Raw genomic sequence first — 23,214 nt, 5'->3', positions numbered from 1 at the left:
TATATCTTGCACTGAATGAGGCAGGAAGATATCCAATATCATAGAGGATAAAAATGGTAGTGTCAAAAATATTTCCTTTGAGAAAGATATAGGAGCCTGCCAGAAGTATAAAATAGTTCAGATAATTTTGAAGTATTTAGAAATGCAAGGGCAAGTATGTCTCTTTAAATAATAATTATGTAAGTGGAAGGGCAAAAGAAGGGGAAGAGAAAAAAATAAGTGACAGCAGATCATTGTCCCAATAGAATATAAAAAAAATAATCTGTAACTTTCAAGTTAAAGAGAGACCAATATAATACATGCAAAATATTTACTTGACTTTATCCTACTTTAATGCTCCAATGGCTTTCATAAAATGCAGATGCATAGTTTTGTGTCTTCTGTCATTTGCTAAACGTTTCGTCCAGAAAAGGTTATCAATTACTTATAAATGATGCATAATTCCTAGGTATTCCAGTTATCACATACCCTCTTGATTGAGATATCTCTGTATAAACTCAAAATAACGGACCAAAAAAAACCTTAAAATAAACAGAAATCACATGTTCGTTTTAATCGCTGTAGTTTACAGAATATTTAGCCAAAACCAAAAACGTCTATTTAGATATTCTGAATTTTGTGTGAAGAATTTTTAACAATAGTTTATTTGCTGACATGTAATTCACTTGCAATATACTATCTCCTTTTATTGTATACACTTTAGTGCTTTGGAAGTGAATTGTTCCTTCATAGGTTTTCAAAGCCTAATTTTCACAAACTTGCGTTTCTTCAAATAGAAATGCTAAAAATTTTACAACAGACATTAAAATAGATAAAAAAAAATTCTGTTACTAGAATTTGTCCAGCATACATCCTCTGTAGTGTGTATTTTCAAATTTTTATTTTGGGGATTTTTTCCAGGGTCTCACACATACTATTTAAGTGGACTGTCAATGAACTACAATTACCTGTCCAAATAATTTTTTTTTTACTTCTCTTTAATACATTCATAGAAGTATAATGAATTGATCCTATACAATTATTTTTGACCTTTGAGACTTGAAAACTTGCTTGCTAAAATGATTGCAGTATTATACAAATGGATCACTATGAGTAGTTTATCAATTCCTCCACAAATGCATTACTATGTTTTGTGTCATCTTTTTATATTAGGATCATACTAGTGATTTTTTTCTTTATTTTTCTTTTGTTTTTGGGTCCGGTGGTGGGGCCTGAACTCTGGGCCTGGGCGCTGTCCCTCAGCTCTTCAGCTCAAGGCTAGCGCTCTACCACTTGAGCCACAATGCCACTTCTGGTTTTTTTCTTTTTGCTTATGTGGTGCTAAGGAATCGAACCCAGGGCCGCGAGCATGCAAGGCAAGCACTCTACCACTGAGCCACCTTCCCAGCCCCTCTTTTTCTTTTTTCTAAGATACTAAAGAGGAACTTATTTCATGTGCTCCTCTTATTGACTATTAATTTACACATATTCTTTAAAGAAATATCATATTCAGGAAAAATTATATAGAAATAGAAGATATAAAAATACTTAAGGTTAAGAATCATTGTAGCTTTCACATTTTAGCATTAACAAATATGTTACCTCTATCTGTTGGATATGTTTTCACTTTGGTTATAGTGTCCTTTGAATTATGAGTATAGTGTCTTTGTATTATGAAAGGCTATCACTTGATATAATCCAGTATATTCTTGCTTTTCTTTAGCAACTAATGCTTTCCATTTAGAAACCTTTACTGATACAATATCATGAAATTGTACGTTTATCTCTTATTGGTTTTTATATCTCGCATTTAGTTTGATAATCATTTTTTTATTTTAAATTTTTGTATAAGGATTGTGGTAGGCCAGATGCCTGTAGGTCACGCCTGTAATCCTAGCTAATCAAGAGTCTGAAATCTGAGGATCACGGTTTAAAGCCATCCCGGGCAGGAAAGTCCTTGAGACTCATATTTCTAATAAACCACTAGAAAGCCAGAAGTGGTTCGGTGGCTCAAGTGGTAGGGTGCTCGCATTGATCTGCAGAGGACGTGGACAGTGCCTAATCCCAGAGTTCAAGCTCCATGAGTGACAAAAAAAAAAAAAAATGAAACAAAAAAAGGGATTGAGGTAGTAGACTAAGATCATTCTTTAAATCTCGAGAGACAATAGTGCCAATACACCCATTTAAGATTCTATTTTTCATTTCATAAAGTCATAGGATAGTTTTCAAAATCTATTGACCATAAACTGAGAATTTATTTTTGACAAATCTGTTACATTCTTCTATGTGTCTGCTCTTGTAGTAGAACTATGTTGTCTTTACTACTAAACATGGTAAAAAGATTCAAAGCTAGTATGAAGGCTGAAGCTACACCATTTTACAAGAATGTTCTAACTGACCTGTATTCCTTGAATTTACATACGAGTTTATTGAGCAGGTGGACCAATATTCTACAGAGATATCTAGATGTTTGAAAGTGACTGATATTTTGTACCTTGTAAAAACACAAGACCCCAGATATATATAGAAAAATGTCTTCAGAGAATACTTGAAACAACTAAAATTAATTCAAGAATGAGTTACTATTTAGATAACAATGTAACATAACAAAGCTGAATGATAACAACTTGAGCTGTACAACAGAGGAGAGTGAGAGGGGAAACAATGATGTACCAGATAGGAGCTATATGTCATTGCTATTGTGTTTCAAAACACAGAAAGACTTCAGAGAAGAGAAGGAGAAAAATAACGTTTCCTGAGACAAGTTTCTTTTTAATCCATCAAATAGTTTGTACTAAAAGTCAGTGAAAATGGGAAAAATTAAAATAGAAATTAAAGCATTGTATGTACCTGTTAAAATGTAAAGAATTTGTAATAGGAATATGATAATTAATTTCCAAAGAAATAAGAGAAAGAATAGTTAAAATCTAAAGGGAAAAATAATGAGACAAAAGAAACAAAGTAAAACCTTTATCAATAACAAACAAAAGAGTTTGGAAGTGGAAAGGCAGTGGAAATATTCTAAATAACAATAAAAATTGCTAACGTGGATTGAATATGGATCACATGTTATCATATATAATTTTGAAAGGGCATACTAGGAATGAAAGTTTGAAAGTCATGGATTAAAACACTATTTTGATTATAACTAGAAAGAATAGCTCAGTCGTAAACCATTGGCCTTGCATATGTGAAGCAATGGTGTGATCTCGCAAGCATTACAAAGTCCACACAAAGCACACACACACACAAAAACCACACACACACACACACACACACACACACACACACACACACACACACCACATACACACATTTGGAATATTGATTTTATTATATTAAACGGAGGAACGTATCACAAACAGTAAAAGTAGGTTAATATATGAAATCATAATATTGCTCGTACTATTTAAAAGTTTAGTAGAAATAAAATAGTCACAATATACTTGGATTTTTATAGATTAAGTAAATCGAAAATTAATAGAAGACATGAGAACCTTTGCAAATAAGTTTTAAATAATAATCATTTTGAAACAAGTGTCCTTTTATTTTGACAAAGGATTGATGTTATTGGTGTTTTAACTCAAGATTTAGAATGTGATAGCGAGGTGCTCTATATAACACTAGCGATGGCTACATCTCTAATCAGTTCACTCTGAATAGTTTTATAATAAGGTCTCATAGTTTCCCAGTTTCTCCCGAATTACAAACCCTATTTACAATTCCCACCATAGCTAGAAAATGGATGCAACAAATCACCATGCCGAGCTCAAACTTTTTTTTTTAAATTCAAGTATAAATATTTCCAAAAAGTGATCAGGTAATGAAGGCTTTCTTAATAAAGTAAGTGCTTCTTGAAAATACAGTAAATATTTGTTACCTGGACAAATATGTTTATAAATATAAGAAAATAAATGTATTTAAATTCACTAACCATATAAAAATTAAGAAAATAATTTCAAATAGCCACGTTACATATTTTAAAAGCAAAATATATGTGACTGTATAATTTGCATGTGTAGAAATCATGCAAAATTATATTAACTGATCCTACAACTCTGAAAAAAGAATTACCCTAAAGAAACAAAAGGAAATATTTATGCTCAAAATTTGAAAATTAGAAAATAAAATTATGTAGGGGCTGGGACGGTAGCTCAGTGGTAGAGTGATTGCCTTCCATGCATGAAGCCCTGGATTTGATTCCTCAGCACCATATAAGCAAAAAGGAAAAAGCTGGAAGTGGCGCTGTGGTTCAAGTGGTAGATCATTAGCCTTGAGCTGAAGAGCTGAGGGATGGGGGCCAGGCCCAGAGTTCAGGCTCCACAACCGAACCCCCTTCCCCAAAAAAAGAAAAGAAAATGAAGTGTACTCTTTAGTTGACTTAATTAAGTGGAAAAGCGCTGTATATCAATTTTATAATAAAAAATGCATGAACAAAGTAAGCAAAAGTACCCATTGATCAATAGCAACAGCAAAAGCATCAGTAGTTCTTGTTTTGAGTGTTCAAAAATATCAATGGAAGATATAACAATGTTCCTTCCCTAAGAAATGTATTAATTACCTCATTTATGTAACTTTAACCCCTGTGTACCTTACCATTACAATAAATTTAAATTGAAATTAAAAATAAACCAAAAAATATATATACCAATTAAGAATTCTTAGAAGCCATTGGTTAAAATTTTTGTCACAAACTTCCCTAAATACCGAAGGAATATACTTTGATGATACTATTTAAATACTTGAACCTCAGCAGAAAATCAAAAAGTTTAAAAACTGTTACAAAGTAAAGTAATAAATCAGAATATATTACTATTAATAATAAGCATAAGATGAATTTATAGTGGTAGTCAAATATGTAAGAAATGAGGCAATTTGCCATTCATCTGCACTTAATATGTGAGAAGGAATTTTCTAGGTCTTTTTAAATTATCATAAGTTTAATGAAATTATTCTGTCACATCATATGATAATCAGATAAAGCTGATATTAGAGCAAAGAACAGATTGTATTAAGTTTTTGGATGTTAATGTATATACTTATTTTGGTTGTGGGAAAATGTGGGGATATCAACTTGGGGTATATTTTTCTTGTAGGCCGGGGTTCCCTTTCCACAAGAACATGCATCTCATCTGTCATTTTAGCCTTCCCATCATCAATGGCATCAGAGTTGCACAGCAACTTGTCTAGCTTGCTACCTTGACTGACCTGGATCCACAGTCCTTCCAATCTTAGTCTCTAGATAGTGCAGGTTGGTAGAAATGATCCAATTCACCCAGCTATAGATTGAGAAGTAAGTCCACTAAACTTGTGGTTTGCATTCTGTTCTCAAGCCTCCAAAATAGTTAAGAGTACACATGGGATCCCCTGTTGCCAAGCAGTAAGAATATTTTAAAGCAACTAGACATATATATGACTTAGGCTTGTGAATACCTCAGGAAAAGTATAAAAGAGCAGTGAAGCATAGAGGACAGCCAGAATTTTAACTACCTACTGAGAGGCTGAATAAGCAGAGCTAGCGACTCGGGAGTCTGAGATCTGAAGACCACAGTTCAATCATGAAAATACAAGCGATTATCTCAAAAGAAAAAAAAACAGAATTGTAGCAGAGGCTGAAATGGTAGACCACTATCCTTGGGCACAGAATCTGAGGAATCGTTTCCCTGGCACTATCAAGCCTCAAGAATGATGAATGCATGTATGAGCACATGCACATGTGCATGGGTGTACTCGCACATGCATGTACATATACACAAACACAAATGAGTATTTCAATGTGAAGTTTTTATTTTTTTATCTTGCTGTACTTTATTTCCCTGTATTAGTTCACAAATTAACAAAATCAACTAAGGACATATTTACATAAAATTCATCATGTTTCTCTAAAATCTACTCTCTTTTTGGAAGCCTGCTTTTATTTGACCCAAAAGTAAAATATTCAGGAAGTCAATTCATCACTCTCAAGTTTATAGTATTAGATGATTGTTTAGGTTCCTCCTAGCAATATGATTTTGTGAAAATCCTGCATCAAGTAATATATTTCTTTCACTAGAAGAGAAACGTCTGTGAAACAATTAATAATAGCTTATTCTCCTCCTGGCATTCATCTGTAGTTTTATTTTCTTCATATATTTCATGATCTGTCTGTGTATGCCAAAGACTGCCGTGAAAATAAAAACACCTTTCTCAGCGCTTAGTATGTGTATACCATTCATAGATACGGAAATTGCTTTGGAATAAATAATGTTCACCCTATCTTGAGAAAGAAGAATTGGTTTCTCAGCACTTTAGGTAAGAACTTGAGGGAAAGAAACAAAAGGAAAAGTGAGGAACATCTCAACACATAGATTCTAATGAAACAACCCAAGAAAACATAAATTAATTCAGTACTCAAGAACCTGCAGGAAATGAAAGATTTAAAAAAATCAGCTATGACAACTTTATGAAATTCGTGACTACATGGGAGTGTAATGTTGTGAGGATAGTGGCAAAAGCCCAGACTAAACAGAAAGTTCTGTACACAATGCCATGCACCTGTTGTTCTAAATTCCAGGAAGAATAACATCAAGTGGACTGAGGCCAAGTTTATACACAAGTAGGAAGCCAGTTTCTAGCGGAAAAATAATCAGGACAACTTAGGGCTGGGGGCATGACAAAGTGGTAAGAACACACATTTAAGGGGACAAAACACTCAATTCAAATTCTAATATTAGGAGTATGAAAGAAAAAAGCTATGATTTTAAATAATTACAGCAATTGTAACACTTGAGTATTTGAGTGGAGAAAAATCCATTAGAGAGATAGAATGAACCCACGTTCCAATGCTCCTTTAGTGATAATGTTTAGTCGTACTTCAGACAAAACAGAGTTACTTTGCAAATGAGCATGGATGTACATTTGGGTGATGGAAATACTCTACTTACACAGGTGTAAATTAAATAGATTTTTGGGGATAGATTGTAGTTCTTGAACTAAGAGCCTGGGTGTTGTCCATGAGCTTTTTCTCTCAACGCTACCATTCTAATACTTGGAGCCACAGTTCCAATTCTGATTTTCTGTTGGTTGTTTGGAGATAAGAGGCTCATGGACTTTTCTGCCCAGGATGGCTTCAAACCAAGATCGTCAGATCTCCGCCTCCTGAGTAATCCTGATTCCAGGCATGAGCCGTCGATGTTTTTAATAATTTAGTAAATTGTATAGTTACAGAAGTTATAAATTATGATTGTAACCTGTGTAATATATGTGTGTATGTATAGATCAATGCATACAGTTAGAAATATATTAAAATATTTTTGCATCTACAGTAGATTTATGAAATCATCCTTCATTAAAAATATAATGGAAACAAAAGTTAATAAGGAGCAAAACAAAGGTAATTGTTACACGTTTTCTTTTTGTTGAATGGAATATGAATTGTGAGAATCAGTTTGGGAAAACCATCTCTACTTTAACAAAATGGATAATTGCTATTAATTCCAATCCATCTCTTTGCCCATATTGTGCATCCTCACACATGAGTGTCAAAATCAAACCACAATTTTTGCCTTTGTATTTAACTAACCTGTTATAATTTAGGGGCTAGATGAAGTAATCAAATAATGATTAAAATAATAGTAAGTGAGGCTATTAGTTAGAGCTGAAAAACATTTTAAATATGATAACTAATTAAATTACATATTTCTTACTTTTACTCTGTTGTTATGTCCCACATTCCCCCATTAGGAAAGTCCATAGAAGGTTCTCACTAACTTATATGTAATTATTAAAAATGTATTGAAAGAATATGGGCACAGTGTGGTTTTAGCTTATTGAAAGCTGTATGGGGTAGTGTGTTTTTGAGGACTTGCAATACGTTGTGATGGAGATGAAGGGACGGATGTGCTTATTCTGGAAAACTGGCTAGAGGATTGCTCCCAGAAAGATAGTGATGAATTCTTCCAAAAGGACAGTAAAATCACTTTCACAACCATGTTCACTTTGCACTCTTCACTGTAGCCAAGTTATGGAAACAGCCCAGATGCCCTTTGGTGAAGGGATGGTTGGCAAAAGTGTGTCATATATACATAAGTGGAATATACTTATCCATTATGAAGACTGTTACATTATTTGCAAAGAAATGGATAGGTCTAAAAATATGTTAAATAAACGAAGTCAAAGCCAGACACACAAAGGACCCATGTTCTGTCTCATATTTGGAAGCTAGAACTTTATACAATTTTACACAGCAATATTAACCAAATCATACTATTTGTAGAGGAGTATTTAAAAGATGTAATTTTTTATAAAATTGAACTTTTAATCCAACAAAATAAATACCAGGAAACTATCACTTTGAAGATGTGAGGGGAAGTCAAAGGGAAAGAATAAAAAGAGGTATGGAGGAAGAAATTGAAGACATGATATTCAATGCAGATAGTATGAAAATGGAAAAAATTAAAGTGTAGTGAGGTTTAGAAAGGCAGGGAAAAGTTATATAAGGATCCATTATACTTAAAAGCATTATTTATTGAATGTAAATTCCCTTGTACAACTAGTTATGATAATAAAAATATAATTAAAAACAATAGAGCCATCTGATCTTAAACTGTGTTCTCTTAAACCATGAGTCAATATAATAGTTTCCTCCTCAGAAATTTTCTTTGCAGGTATTTTCCTTTTAGTGACAGAAAAATGATCAATGCAATGAATATCAATACATCACATTGCACATCATAAAGAGACACAATAAAAATCACAGTAAAAATGTTAGAATTAACCACATGATAAAGTAACAGGTAGAATATGCCAAATGATCATTGATTGTTTTTCCAAGTACTATACCAATGGTATCTAATTTAATCCTCACAATAATTGCATAAAGTGGAGCTCCTTACATTTTTAATTCTCAGATGATGAAGTCTTCAGATTTGGAATTACTAGTACAACATTGCCTGAGGTTCATCTCCCACTGTATCAATTAACTTCATTCTATTTTATGACTAAAATACCAACACTTAGTCTACAAATTCTAGGAAAATTTCCCAGAATTATTGTGTACACTCATAATATTTCACTTTATCTTTTTTAGAAAATAGGGAACTGTAATATGAATACTCAAAATTCATAATCAATGCATACCTCCCTGGTGAAAAGAACTGCTAATGCATAACATTCTTGATTTCTAGCTCAAAATAGTAGAAATCATATTTTAACCCTTCTCTAAACACTGAACTGCCTGGGGACACTATCTCTGTTTAACACTGTCTTACTGAAAGAATGACCTCCATAATTCCTGATGGAAACAGACTACAGGTCTTATGGACCAATCATTTCCAAATTGTAGCTCAACTAAGTTGTTTACCATTAGAAGTATTTGGATTGCTTTTTATACACAACATTTTGAGAGAAAGGTACTACTTTAAAATGCTATTAAAATAAGATATAAAAATCACCTTTGACCCTAGATAAATATTTTACCTTTTATGTACCCAAAAATGCAGTCTGACCTATTATTAATGAATTAAAGCCTCTCCAACTTGTGGATACAATTGGTTTAAAAAGACATAAAGGGCTGGGAAGGTGGCTCAGGGATAGAGCGCTTGCCTTGCATGTGTGAAGCCCTGGATTTGATTCCTCAGCACCACATTAAAAAAAAAAAAAGAAAAAAGCCGCAAATGGCGCTGTGGCTCAAGTGGAAGAACGCTATCCTTGAGCTGAAGAGCTGAAGGACAGCGCCCAGGCCCAGAGTTCAGGCCCCACTACCAGACTCCCCCCCCCTAAAAAAAAGACATCAATACTACTATATTTGTTCAAAATTTCTTATGATACTGAAGATTCAATTGTAAACTGTTAACACTTGAAAATAACTCTTTTTCTTGGGAGTAGGAAACAAAACACAAGATTAATCCTAATCATTTCCAAAGACATTTATTTATACTACAAATCCACTATTATAACTACAAAGATTCTAAAAATAACTGAAGCATAGTTTCACAAAGGGCATAATTTAAATTCATCATGTACATTCAAAGGACTGTGCTAATAGGAAACAAAGTAATACTAAAAATTAGCTCACGCAATTCACTTCCATTCTTTTATTCTATATATTTTAGTTTCCTAAAAACTGTCTTTTGATAAAATTATGCATAAAAAGCCTATATACCTACTTACATTTTCTGATTTTAACAATGTTTATTTCAGAAATGTCTTTAGCTGTATAGTCAATGAACTGAAATAACACTAAAGTATTCAAAGGGTTTTCAGAAATTGCAAGAGTCACTCTTGGATGTTATTTATATTGGAAAAGATCTTAAAAAAGTCTTATTTGTTAAATTTGTGATAGTTACTCCCACAAAAGAACTATTAATGAAGAAACCTTTGTATGTAAAATACAACTTAAAATGCATCCACAATCTGGAGGTGACACATGCTTTTTTTGTTTATTTGTTTTTGCAATGTATATATAACAAACATATCCACAATGCTGTTTTTCAGTCAATATGATCGGATATTCAAACCTAAAAAATACGAGATTTATTCTTAGTGTGAATAGATACTATCTTATAAAGTTATTTTCAACCGAAATCCGGAAAGAGTTTATGCACCTTGAGTTTCACAGGAATAACCAGAGTGTAATACCTGTTTGGTCAAGTCAGTCAAACTCACTCCATGAGTATATCTTAAAAGTATAGCCAATTTAAGAGATCAAATACATATTTTTTACTGACAGTCATCTTACAGCAATAACTTACTACTTAAATATATGTGTATCTTCTTGCCTAACATATACAAAGAGCTTGAAAGTGATCTCTTTTATCTAACTTAATGTTGTAAATGCTTTAATAATGATGATGTTATTATTTGAGGAATAAATTGTACAGAAGGGTGGTTTCACTGAAATGACAGTACGGAACACTGATAAATAACAACATTGCAAAGCAGTTCTTTTCAGCCTCTCTCTGTTCTCATTGGCAAGCAACATTGCAACCTCACACACACACACACACACACACACACACACACATACACACATATTTGCACACATGTACACACACATTTACATACAAGGGAAATTCAGGGTTTATTATACAATAAAGTTCAAATAAAATATTAGTGATAAGGCTAAGGATAATGGGTGTAGAGGAGAACGTAGAAACGGAAGTTAATGGTCAAGGAAATTTGTTTAACAGGATCCTAACAGAGAACTTCCCAAACATGCAAAAAGACAGGCCTATTCAGATACTAGAAGCTTTTAGAATTCCAAATAGACCAGAAAAGAATAGGACATCCCACCATCACATTATAATCCACACAGGATCAACTCAGACAAAGAAAAGATCCTTAAAGCTGTGAAGGAGAAAAGATTAATCACCTATAAAGGAAAACCAAATAGAATCACCTCAGATTTCTCAGCAGAGACAATCAAAGCAAGAAGAGCCTGGAATGATGTATCCCATGCCCTAAAAAAACCCAAATATCAGCCAAGAATACTGTGCCCAGCTAAACTCTCCTTCATAACTGAAGGCCAAATAAAAACCTTCCATAGGAAAGAAAAATTGAAACAATATATCTCCACCAAACTAGCCCTGCAAAAGATTCTTAAAGATGTCGTACACATAGAAAACCAACAAGACCACAATAAAGGCCAAGAAACTGCACCCAAACTGAGAATCCAAAAACCATAGAAAGAACCCAGTTTTCGCAGCCCCCGAGAAGGTGGATAACATGGCAGGAAGTCCCAAATACCTCTCAGTCCTTTTTATCAACATTAACGGACTTAACTCTCCAATTAAGCGACATAGACTGCCTAGTTGGATTAAAAAAAAAAAGTTTCCTCTATCTGCTTCCTTCAGGAGTCACATCTTGCCCATAAAAACAAACACATTTTCAATGTTAAAGTCTGGAACAAAATCTACCAAGCAAATGGCCCCCATAAAAAGACAGGAGTTGTAATCCTAATATCAGATAAAATAGACTTCAAATTAAAATTTGTGACAAGAGATAAAGAAGGTCGCTACATACTAATTAAGGGTTCTCTCCTGCAGGAGGATATTACAATTTTAAATATCTGTTCAACAAAACATGTAGCACCCAAATTTATCCAACAAACACTACTTTCCCTCAAATCCCACATAGATCCAAAGACATTAATAGCTGGGGATTTTAAAACACCACTCTCCCCACTAGATAGATCAACTCGGCAAAAACTAAACAGAGAAACCACAGATCTAAACAGCTGCAGAGATCAACAAGATTTAACGGACATCTACAGAATATTTCACCCAGCAGCATCAACATACACGTTTTTCTCAGCAGCCCAAGGAACATTTTCTAAAATAGACCACATTTTAGGCCACAAAGCAAACTTGTCCAAATTCAAAAACTTTGAAGCTATACCTTGCATTCTCTCTGACCACAAGGGAATAAAACTAGAACTCAACACCAAAAGCCACCAAAGAAAGGCCGGTAACACATGAAGGATGAAGAACACACTACTGAATCACCAGTGGGTCATGGAAGATATTAGAAAGGAAATTCAAATGTTCATGCTATTCAAAAAAACTGAGAACACAAATTACCAGCTCCTTTGGGACACAGCAAAGGCAGTACTCAGAGGTAAGTTTATACCTCTTAACTCCTACATCAACAAATTGGGGAGATCTGAAACCAACAATATAATGACATATCTAAACCTCCTTGAAAAGAGCAGCAAGATAAACCCCAATCCAGTAGACGGAAAGAAATAATTCAAATTTAATCAGAATTAAATAAATTAGAATCCAAAAAAAATTATAGAAAGAATCAACAAAACAAAGAGTTAGTTCTTCGAAAAACTTAACAAAATTGACAGACCCTTAGCAAATCTTATCAGAAAAAGAATAGAACACACCCAAATAAAGAAACTCAGAAATGAGAATGGAAACATCACCACGGAAACAACCAAGATTCAGAACATTATAAGGGTATATTTCTCAAAACGTTACACTAAGAAGTTTGAGAACTTGACAGAAATGGACCTTTTCCTAGCGAATATTGACATGCCAAAACTAAACTAAGATGAATTAAACCATCTTAACAGACCCATATCAAGCATTGAAATAGAAACAGCAATAAGAGACCTCCCAGGTAAGAAAAGTCCAGGACCAGATGGTTTTACAGCGGAATTCTCCAAGGCCTTCAAAGCAGAGCTCACACCAATACTCCTCCAACTCTTCAATGAAATTGAAAGAGAAAATTCACTACCGAACACATTCTATGCAGCCATCATAATCCTCATCCCAAAACCAGGCAGGGACTCATTAAAAAGAAAACTATAGACCCATTTCTTTGATGAACATTGATGCAAAACTTCTCAACACAATTTTGGCCAATCCACTTCAACAATTCATCCAAAAAATCCTACACCCATATCATACAGGATTCATTTCAGGAATGCAAAGCTGGTTCAATATATGCGAATCAATTAATATAATTCATCATATCAACAGGAGCAAGGATAAGAACCACATGATTATCTCAATAGATGCAGAAAAAGCCTTCAACAAGATTCAACACCCCTTTATGATGAAGGTTTTCGAAAAATTAGCAATCCATGGAACATTCCTCAATACAATAAAGGCTGTATATGACAAAAATACAGGCAGCATTATATTAATGGTGAAAAACTAAAGTCATTTCCTCTTAACTCTGGAACAAGACAAGGATGTCCACTCTTTCCACGTTTCTTCAATCTAGTATTAGAATGCCTAGCTACAGCAATAAGACAAGATCCAAACATAAAGGGGATCCAAATAGGGAAAGAAGAAATAAAACTCTACTTCTTTGCAGATGACATGATCTTGTATTTAAAGAATCCCATCGACTGCACTCCCAAATTACTCAAGCTGATTCAAAACTTTGGCAAAGTAGCCTGGTATAAAATTAAGCCCCCTAAATCAATGGCTTTTCTGTATGCCAACAATGAGAAATGTGTGGCTGAAATTATGAAAGTAACTCCATTTGTAATAACCCCACAAAAAATAAAATACCTAGGAATTAATTTAGCCAAAGGAGTGAAGGACATTTACGATGAAGACTTTAAAATCTTGAAAAAGGAAATAAAAACAGACCTTAGAAAATGGCAAAACATTTCATGCACCTGGATTGGAAAGATTAACATCATGAAAATGGCAATACTTCCCAAGGCTATCTACAAATTCAACGCAATACCTATCAAAATTCCAACTTCATTCTTCAAGGAAATAGAAGAGGCATTTTAAAATTTCATATGGAACAAAAAAAGACCCCCAATGGCAAAAACGATCCTCAACGGAAAGAACACTACTGGAGGAATATCAATACCAAATTTCAAACTCTACTATAAAGCCATAGTAAACAAAACAGCTTGGTACAGGCATAAGAACAGACCTCAGTATCAATGGAATAGAATTGAAAACCCAGAAATGAACCTACAGACCTAGAGCCAACTAATCTTTGATAAGGGAGCTAAAATAATAGAATGGAAGAAAGACAGCCTCTTCAGTAAATGGTGCTGGAAAAATTGGTTAACTACTTATAGGAAACTAAAGCTAGATCCTTATATATCACCTGGCACAAGAATCAATTCCAAATGGATCAAAGACCTCGGTGTCAAACCAGACACTCTGAAAACATTACAGGATGGAGTAGGAGAATCCTTAGGTCTCCTTGCTCAGGCCGATATTTTCTTTATAGAGACCCAGAAACACAACAAATCACAGAAAGGTTGGACAAATGGGATTGCCTGAAGTTTCAGAGCTTCTGCATGGCAAAGGACATAGCAAGCAAGATCAATAGAAAGCCCACAGATTGGGAGAAGATTTTCAATAGCCATACAATGGACAAGGGTCTCATATCTAAAATATACTTGGAACTTAAAGAATTTAATCACCCAACAACAAATCCTCAAAGAAACAACTGTCCAATAAATAAGTGGGCTAAAGACATAAAGAGAAACTTCTCTGAAGAACAAAGAAGGATGGCCAATAGACACATGAAGAAATCCTCAATCTCCCTAGACATAAAAGAAATGCAAATGAAAACAACATTGAGATACCATCTCACCCCAGTTAGATGGCAAAAATCAAGAACTCTAAAAACAACAGATGCTGGAAGGGATATGGACAGAAGGGAACCTTACTGAATTGTTGGTGTGAGTGTAAACTTATTCAACCACTTTGGAAAGCAGTATGGAGGTTCTTCAAAAGACTTCATATGGAGCTCCCCTATGACCCAGCAATCCCACTTTTGGGTTTTTACCCAAATGTTTACAAAGAAGACCATACTAAAGCTACCAGCACAACCATGTTTATTGCAGCATTATTTACCATAGCTAAGATATGGATCCAACCCAGATGCCCCTCAGTAGATGAATGGATCAAGAAAATGTGGTATATATACACAATGGAATTATATGCCTCCATCAGAAAAAATGACATTGCCCCATTTGTTAGGAAATGGAAAGACTTGGAAAATTTTATATTAAGTGAAGTAAGCCAAGCCCAAAGAAACATAGGTCCCATGGTTTCCCTTATTAACGATATCTAGTATATGTATGAGTCAAGCCGAAAAGGTCAGATAATGTGATGTTAGGAAAATGAACCCTTAGATATGTATTTTAATGTTTTTTTTTCTTTCATGCATTTGTTTCCAACGCATTTATAAGATTATTTCTTTGCTGCTTTGTATGTCCCTCCCCCACAGTATAACCCCTGCTTTCACTATATTTGATGTTGGTACAATTTGTTGAGGACAGGGGGGAAAACAAGTCATTTAAGGATACAGTTGGACCCGTTGCAACAATGAGAAGGACATGTTGTCATGTCAAAAATGAACTTTACAACTTTGGTGCAGGGGGGGGAAGGGAGGAGGAGGGGCGGAGGATTGTGGGGGGGGGCGGGGGTGGTTGGGAAGGGATGTGAAGGGCAAAGAAAGGAGGAATCTGCAATGCTTGATAAGAAATGTACTCATTATCTTGTCCATGTAATTGTAAGCCCTCTGTACAGTATGTTCACAAAAAAAATAAAAAAATAAAGAAAAGAAAAGAAAAGAAAAGAACCTAAGGGATATGAGGACCAAATTATTATGATATTTCACTAGGTATCCTATGAGAAGGGAAAACAAAATGCACCAGTAGAAAGCTCAGAATATCTGAATATAATACAGGCCTATTTGTCCTCACTAACTGTCATAGATGTATATGTTAATTCTAAGTAGACTTAAGTTCTAATAGCATTCGAACTACTCGAAGACACTCATGTATTACTGATACAAATTATGTCCATACAGGTAGACCCATTGCAACAGTGAAATGTACAAGTCGTTATGTCGAAAACGAACTTTTCAACCCTTTTGCATGGGGTGGGAGGAGAGGGGAGAAGGGAAGGCGGGGAGGATTGGGTGGGGAGGATGGAAAGGGATAGGAAGGGGAAACAATGGAGGAGGCTAGAATGCTTGATAAGAAATGTACTCACTATCTTGCCCATGTAATTGTAACTCCTCTGTACAGTATTTTCACAATTAAAAAAACAATGTATGTCCAAAAAAATATTAGTGATTAGGAAAAATGATAATTTGCCTTTTAACAAAATAATACATAATCCACTCACCACGGTGGTTACATTTTCCCTGTCTCTCCACATGTGAACATTTAATTTATTTTTAGTTCATTCATTCATTCATTAGTTTGGTGCTAATACTAGAGCTTGAACTCAAGGCCTGGCTCTGTCTCAGAATTTGTTATTTATTTTGTTTTAGTTTTCTCAAGGCTAGCATTTTACTGCTTGTAAGACAGCTCCATTTCTAGCTTTTGCTGGTTACTTTCAAACCAGAATCTAATGGACTATTTTTTTTGTCTGGTTTCAAACCACAATCATCAGATTTTGTCTTTCTGATTAGCTAGGAATAAAGACATTGGCCACCAGTGTGGCTCCTACTTTTTCTTATACTTATCTATTGCACATACTTAGATAGCAATTTAATATTGAGAATATAGAAGCAAGATGTACAGTGATTATATTGTTCTGTCAGAAATTCAGGTTAGTAATGTAAATTTCTTCTTAAGACCATACACAAAAAATACTTAAGAAGAAATCTGATGATTTGTGTGTTTGTGTGTGTGTGTGTGTGTGTGTGTGTGTGTGTGTGTGTGTGTGTGTGTGTGTGTGTGTGCTGTTGCAATATGTTCCACATATAAGCACTGTGCAGGTGTGTCCAGCCATTCACAGTTATTGGATAAATATCTACCTTGAGATATCAACTCATGGACAATGTCTAAGTGTCCACTCTAGGCTTACCGATGAAGAGGATTATACTTATCCTCATACCTAGTATTCATATGAGTGGCCTTTTTGGAAAGTAGTGTCTCCACTGTAGTAAGCTGCAAGGCAAGCACTCTACACTGAGCCACCTTCCCAGACCAAGGATTAAGGTTCTTATCTGGCCGGGGGATGGTGGCTCAAGCCTGTAATCCTAGCTACTCAGGAGGCTGAGATCTGAGGATCTCAGTTCAAAGTCAGCCCGGGCAGGAGGGACCGTGAGACTCCTATCTCCAATAAACCACCAGGAAACAGGAAGTGGCGCTGTAGCTCAAGTGGTAGAGCACTCGCCTTGAGCTGAAGAGCTGAGGGACAGCGCCCAAGCCCAGAGTTCAAGCCCCACGACCGACCAAAAGAAAAAAAAAATTTTTATCTGTAATTTGGTCAAAGTTATGTCTCTTTATGTTGGCAACTAACAATGTATTTACTAATTTCAAGTAAATACATAAATTCTATTTCCATCTTTTTTTAAAAATAAAAAAAAACTTGTTTGCTCTGTAAATTGAGTAGAAGCATGGATTTTGTGGCTAGCTAGGTCATTGCACATCTGTATCTCTTTTCCTCTCTCTGTTTTATGGTTCTCATAGACAATATGATTGCTCCATAATTATCCTGATTTATTTTGCTTTTATATTTTTGGTTGCATCATTTCACTTTCTGTTCTGCCATTTCCCAAAACAGCACCACATGAACAGAAAAATCCAGAAATTATGCTGTGGCTCAAGTGGTAGAGTGCTTGCCTTGATTTGAAGAGCTCAAGGACAGTGCCCAGGTCTACAGGTCAGGCCCCACAACTAATTTTAAAAAAAAGAATCTCAATATTTGATAATTCTACTAACAGATCTGACTGAAATCAGTTTAATCACACTTTTCCTGTGAAATGAAGGAATAGATCCAGGCTAGGAAAGCAGCTAGAGAAGGCAGGCAGATTGTATCTGTAACAAAACTTTGTGGAAAATGGAATCGAGGATTACTTAATGGTGATTCACTTGCACTTGAAGCATGATTCTGAATTATTGCTTGCTGATTCTGAACTATTGCTTTGATCATTATATTTTCCAAGAAGAAAAAGAGAAATTTAATTGATAGCAAAGGACTAGTAATACATTTTGACTTCTCATTAAGCATCTTCAATCATCAAAATTACCTGAAGACAATAGATAGGCCTATTTTTAGATGAAAACAAGTGTCTTTAAAAAAAAAAGAATTTAGTTAGTCATACAAAGGACTTCTATTTTACTACTGCATTATACATTTTTTCTAATGTTTGATATCAACATTAGAAAGCTACTAGAAAGCTCTTAAATCCCATATGTTGAATAGTGAGTTCTCTTAAACTATAACATGGTATTTCCCAAATCATTTACATAGAAGGCATTGTTTCCTATTTTCTCATTCCTAGAATAAGCTGCACAGGAAGACACCACTGGTCCTGATTATCAGTCTGTACCTTTGAATACTGAGGAAAATCTTTCCTCTGCTCAATATAATTCACTACTCTCCAGTTAGAATAATTTAGAATAGTAAAAATGGAAAAAGAGAAAATAAATCATGGTGAAAAAGCATATGCAGAAAATTCACCAGTTTTTTTTCTGACCAGTTCAAACAATGTGAACTATTGGGGAAATATATGGACACCTCATTCCCACTGGTACTCAAAATCTCTGGTTAGGCAATTCTGACGAAGACAAGGAACAAGATGAAAAAATGAGGAATTGTATCAATTGCAAGAAAACAATGGAGTAGGATCCAAGCAAATTTCTTCTTTGGGATGGCGAAATTTATTGGCTTACTGTGAACACTACTTTCCAAAAAGGCCACCCAGATGAATACTAGGGATGAGGATGAGTATACCCCTCTTCATCGGGAAGCCTAGAGTGGACACTTAGACATTGTCCATGAGTTGGTAGCTCAAGGCAGATATTCATGCAATAACTCTGAATGGCTGGACACCCCTGCACAGTACTTATATGTGGAATAATACCAGAATGGCTTCTTTATTACTTCATCATGATGCAGATACCAATCCCCAAACTAAAGGCCTATTGACCTCCTTGCATCTTGCTGCTGGGAATAGAAATAGCAAAGATACTCTGTATCTCCTTCTGTTTAACCATTATATCAAACCAGGTCTGAAAAACAACTTTGAAGAACCTGCATTTGATATTGCCAAAAGGGTAAGTATGTATCACTAACTTTTGAAGTTGTCGAAGGCTGTACAAATTGTTCTCCTAAGTCGTAATGGTTTGGTTAAGTTTCTTAAATTTCAAAAATGCCAGTCCATCTTTTGTGTCCCTACAAATTTTTTTCACAATACAAAGCAACAGCAATATCTTACTATAAAAATTTATGTATTCCATGGTATTCTTCCAAGTGAATTGCATGATTTTGATATCAAAATGTATTCAAGAGTTGTTTGTATATATCTGTAATGATCTCTGCAGAGTTTGTGATTCTTTAAATCAGAAATAATTTTAACTTATCTGTTGAAATGAATAGTATAGAAACTAAAGATGTTCCGGGTGCTTTTCTGAAAAAAGTATATCTATGTTTGTGTAATGTCCATAATCTATTTCATTCTCTCCTAGATATAATACTTTGAATTCTACATTGTTATATAATGTATAGATTCATTAATAAATGTGACCTTTCAGATTGCATTCCATATAGAAGAATTTTAAGACTCCTTTTTTTCATAGTTTCTTATATTATTTTATTTCTTTGGGATAAAATAGCAATATTATCTAATTTCAAGTTTTGTAAAGGTTATGCTATGTAAAGGCCTTTCTAAGGTGAAAATTTAATACACTGATGTCAAACTAACCTTTAATTCTATGAATTACATATATTGTTACACTTGTGTTTTTGTAATCAACTTTTTAATAACTGTTTTTCATTTCTTGCATCAGAAGAATGAAAAATATGGAATACTTCACAAATTTTCATATCATCCTTGTGCAAGTGCTATGTTAATCTCTGTATTGTTGTAGTTTGGGTAGACCTGCTGCTGAAGCATGCAGTATCCTCAAAATTTAAGTACGTAATGATACAATCTTTATACAGGCATATATCCATGGTTGCCTATTTGTAACAAGGAACCCTTATTGTTCCTAAAAATGCTATTGATGTTATTTCTCTAAATTTCTGTGTACAGTGGAAAAAACTTATATAGTTTGGTTGATTGCTCACATTTACAATTTTTTTGTCAATGACTATTTTGTCATTTTCATTTTAAATTTGATCATACTTTGAAGCCTTTACAGCTAAGTCCAAAGGTGGTGGCTTTTCAAGTACTTATTTATCAACTGAGTTAGCTTTGTGGAGCTAATGGATTCAAAGTAAGCCTTGCTTAAGAGCTACTTCTAACTTTCTGCAGCTTAAAATTTCCCAAATGAGGTCTTGCTGGGACAAATGTCTACCTGAACTGTGAAGACTCAGGGTCTATGTTGAGGTGGCAGAATGATGCAGGCTCCAGCCTCGGGATTATCTGAGGACTGTGTTTGGGATTAGGAAAGCTCTTGGAACGCCAGGATACAGAGGGAAAATGTTCCCTCTTCCTACCTCAAAACATGTCACAGACTCCTGGGAGCTGAGGAAGTGGCTCTTCTGCTTGCTTAAGCATAGATGAACAGCTGGTCATGCATTTTCCTGAGATTGGAGAAATGGTTTGAGCTTGCTCTAAAATAGTTTAGATAATAATATACCTAGACGTTCTCTTATAGGTTAAGTAAAAATGTATCTGTGGAAATTTTTTGTGTAAATGTTTTCTGGCCAAATCTTGGCAAAAAGTATGCTTGCTAGTTTTTAAATACCCACTAACAATAAAGCACAGCATGCAATGACAATTGCTGTTTGCACTCTGCATCCCCTGTGTCCTGGTGATTTTGTGACCCTTACCCAGGGACCCCAATGGAGTAGACGTTGACACTGAACCTTTACCTTTCTTCCATGTAGGAACAGACCAACCAGAATATCTTACCCTGACAGCATGGATTGTCTTACTGGAACAAAAATAATCTTAGTTACAAGGGATCATAGAGAGATGAACAGTTCAGACAGAATTGTTCAGAATGGAAGGTATTTTATCAAAACATAATTGTTTATTATACATATCATTTCAAAAGTAGCTAAAGCCAGGAAAGTGAAAGAATTGTTCATATGCATGATTACCTACTGTCCTGACCTGTCTATCATCCAACCAAGCAGGAACTTACACTACTGACATTCTATCACTAAATATTGCAATAGCTCCTGGAGAAGTCCATATGTTTCTCCTCGATATTAGGCCTTAAATTTGTAATGTTTTAATCACAGTGTTTCCTCTCGCTTCTAGGCTGCATATCTACAAATGGTAAAGCTTTAAGTCTAACTCTACCAAAAACTGAGGTAGAGAAAATGGAATAATACTTTAAAACAGAGTTGCCTTTGATTCCCTAAACACAACACAACAATGCAAAACAATTTTTATATTATATGTACTTATATATTTTATATTTATATGTGCTGATTTTAAATTTCATACAGTGAATCTTACTAGAATTGATAATTTGACAAATATATTGACATTTATTCCCATAAATAGATTGGAATATAAATAATTAGGTTTAGAATATATATTAGAATATAAAAAGTATCAATGCAATATCTTCAGTATTAGCTTGTGATATCTTCTAATTGTTCGTGGTCTTCTGAATACAAATGTAAATTAACAGTATTGTTTTCTGCTAATCTTTAAGGGATTTTATTCTGATGCTCTGTATATTGTTTTAACTTGCTGGTCCCAAAGTGTTTTTCTCCATATTTCTGAAGCATTCCTACTGATTATACCCAAATTTTGCTGATATGATGTCTAAAAGCTATTATTCTTCTGCAGGACCCACGTGTCCTAGGATAACAGGTCCCAGTTATCTGCATCATCAGATAACAAGGGCATGAATTCTCACATAGGCCCATGCAACATGCCAACAGAAAATAAAGACTCATCTCAATTTCTCATTTCCTATAATATTTCAGGGCCCCAATTGCTTACAAGTACTAGCAGTAATCAATTGTGAAATGCAAGGCAACTTAAAATGAAAGATGAGATCACAAAATCTGAGAGAAAGTACTGTAATTCAAACTTCCAATTTACAGATGACCAACCCATATCAGTGAACAAAATCACAAATGAACAAGGTTATTTTTAATACCTTTCTCCTAATGATGAATGAAAGATTTCAGTGCAGCCAAAAAAATAGTTTCTTGAATGATAGATCATAATTGGTCTACCAAGACTAGGAAAACTTGATTTAGAGGTCAAATATAATTTAGAAAAACATTAATTGAGAAGACCCTTAGTGCTTCAAAACACTGGTACTTCAGTAAAACTTGGTTCTGTAGTATAAAAATGTCATTCTCAAACCAATGTAACCTACATTTAAACTCCTGAAAGTATATTCCTTTTCAAATAAACTTTTAAAAATCATATTCACCAAAATAACACTTGACAAGTAGATGATAGTGACATTACAAGGTTTTCAAGTGTAGGGAGCAAGTTACAATACAGTTGATTTACGTACCCAACACTAATACCAAGCAAGTTCAACCATTCATTAAAGTGCAGAAATACTACCCCCCAACATATGTGTTGTTCAGTAGGTGCCTTCCAGAAATGTGTTAAATAGATCAGCCTCCCATAATTCAAACCCAAATATTAGCTAATAAAGTAAATTTCATCACATAAGAAGGTACATTTTAAAGTCACTAATAGTTGCCTTATCATGTGTTGCCTTATCATATATTTTCCCTATCTGTCTAACATAGTAAGAAATACGACTTTAAGTCTTGAATATGGGTACTGATGAGAGATTTGACAAACCTAAAATCTGTCTTCGATTTCTATCACATTCCTCTAAGTAGTAAATTTTAGTTTTCTTCTTTTTCC

General features: G+C 34.4%; 1 pseudogene; it reads right to left on the bottom strand.

Annotated features, from left to right (window-relative positions):
- Positions 1-20,207: 20,207 nt before the first annotated feature.
- On the bottom strand, positions 20,208-20,307 carry LOC138830061 (U6 spliceosomal RNA; annotated as a pseudogene).
- Positions 20,308-23,214: the final 2,907 nt, after the last annotated feature.

The sequence above is a fragment of the Dipodomys merriami genome, unplaced genomic scaffold (genome assembly GCF_024711535.1).
Source record: "Dipodomys merriami isolate MVZ:Mamm:240054 unplaced genomic scaffold, mDipMer1.0.p SCAF_181, whole genome shotgun sequence".
Classification (NCBI taxonomy): Eukaryota; Metazoa; Chordata; class Mammalia; order Rodentia; family Heteromyidae; genus Dipodomys; species Dipodomys merriami.
The sequence above is the reverse complement of the archived record's forward strand: the minus strand, read 5'-3'. Positions and strand labels throughout refer to the sequence as shown.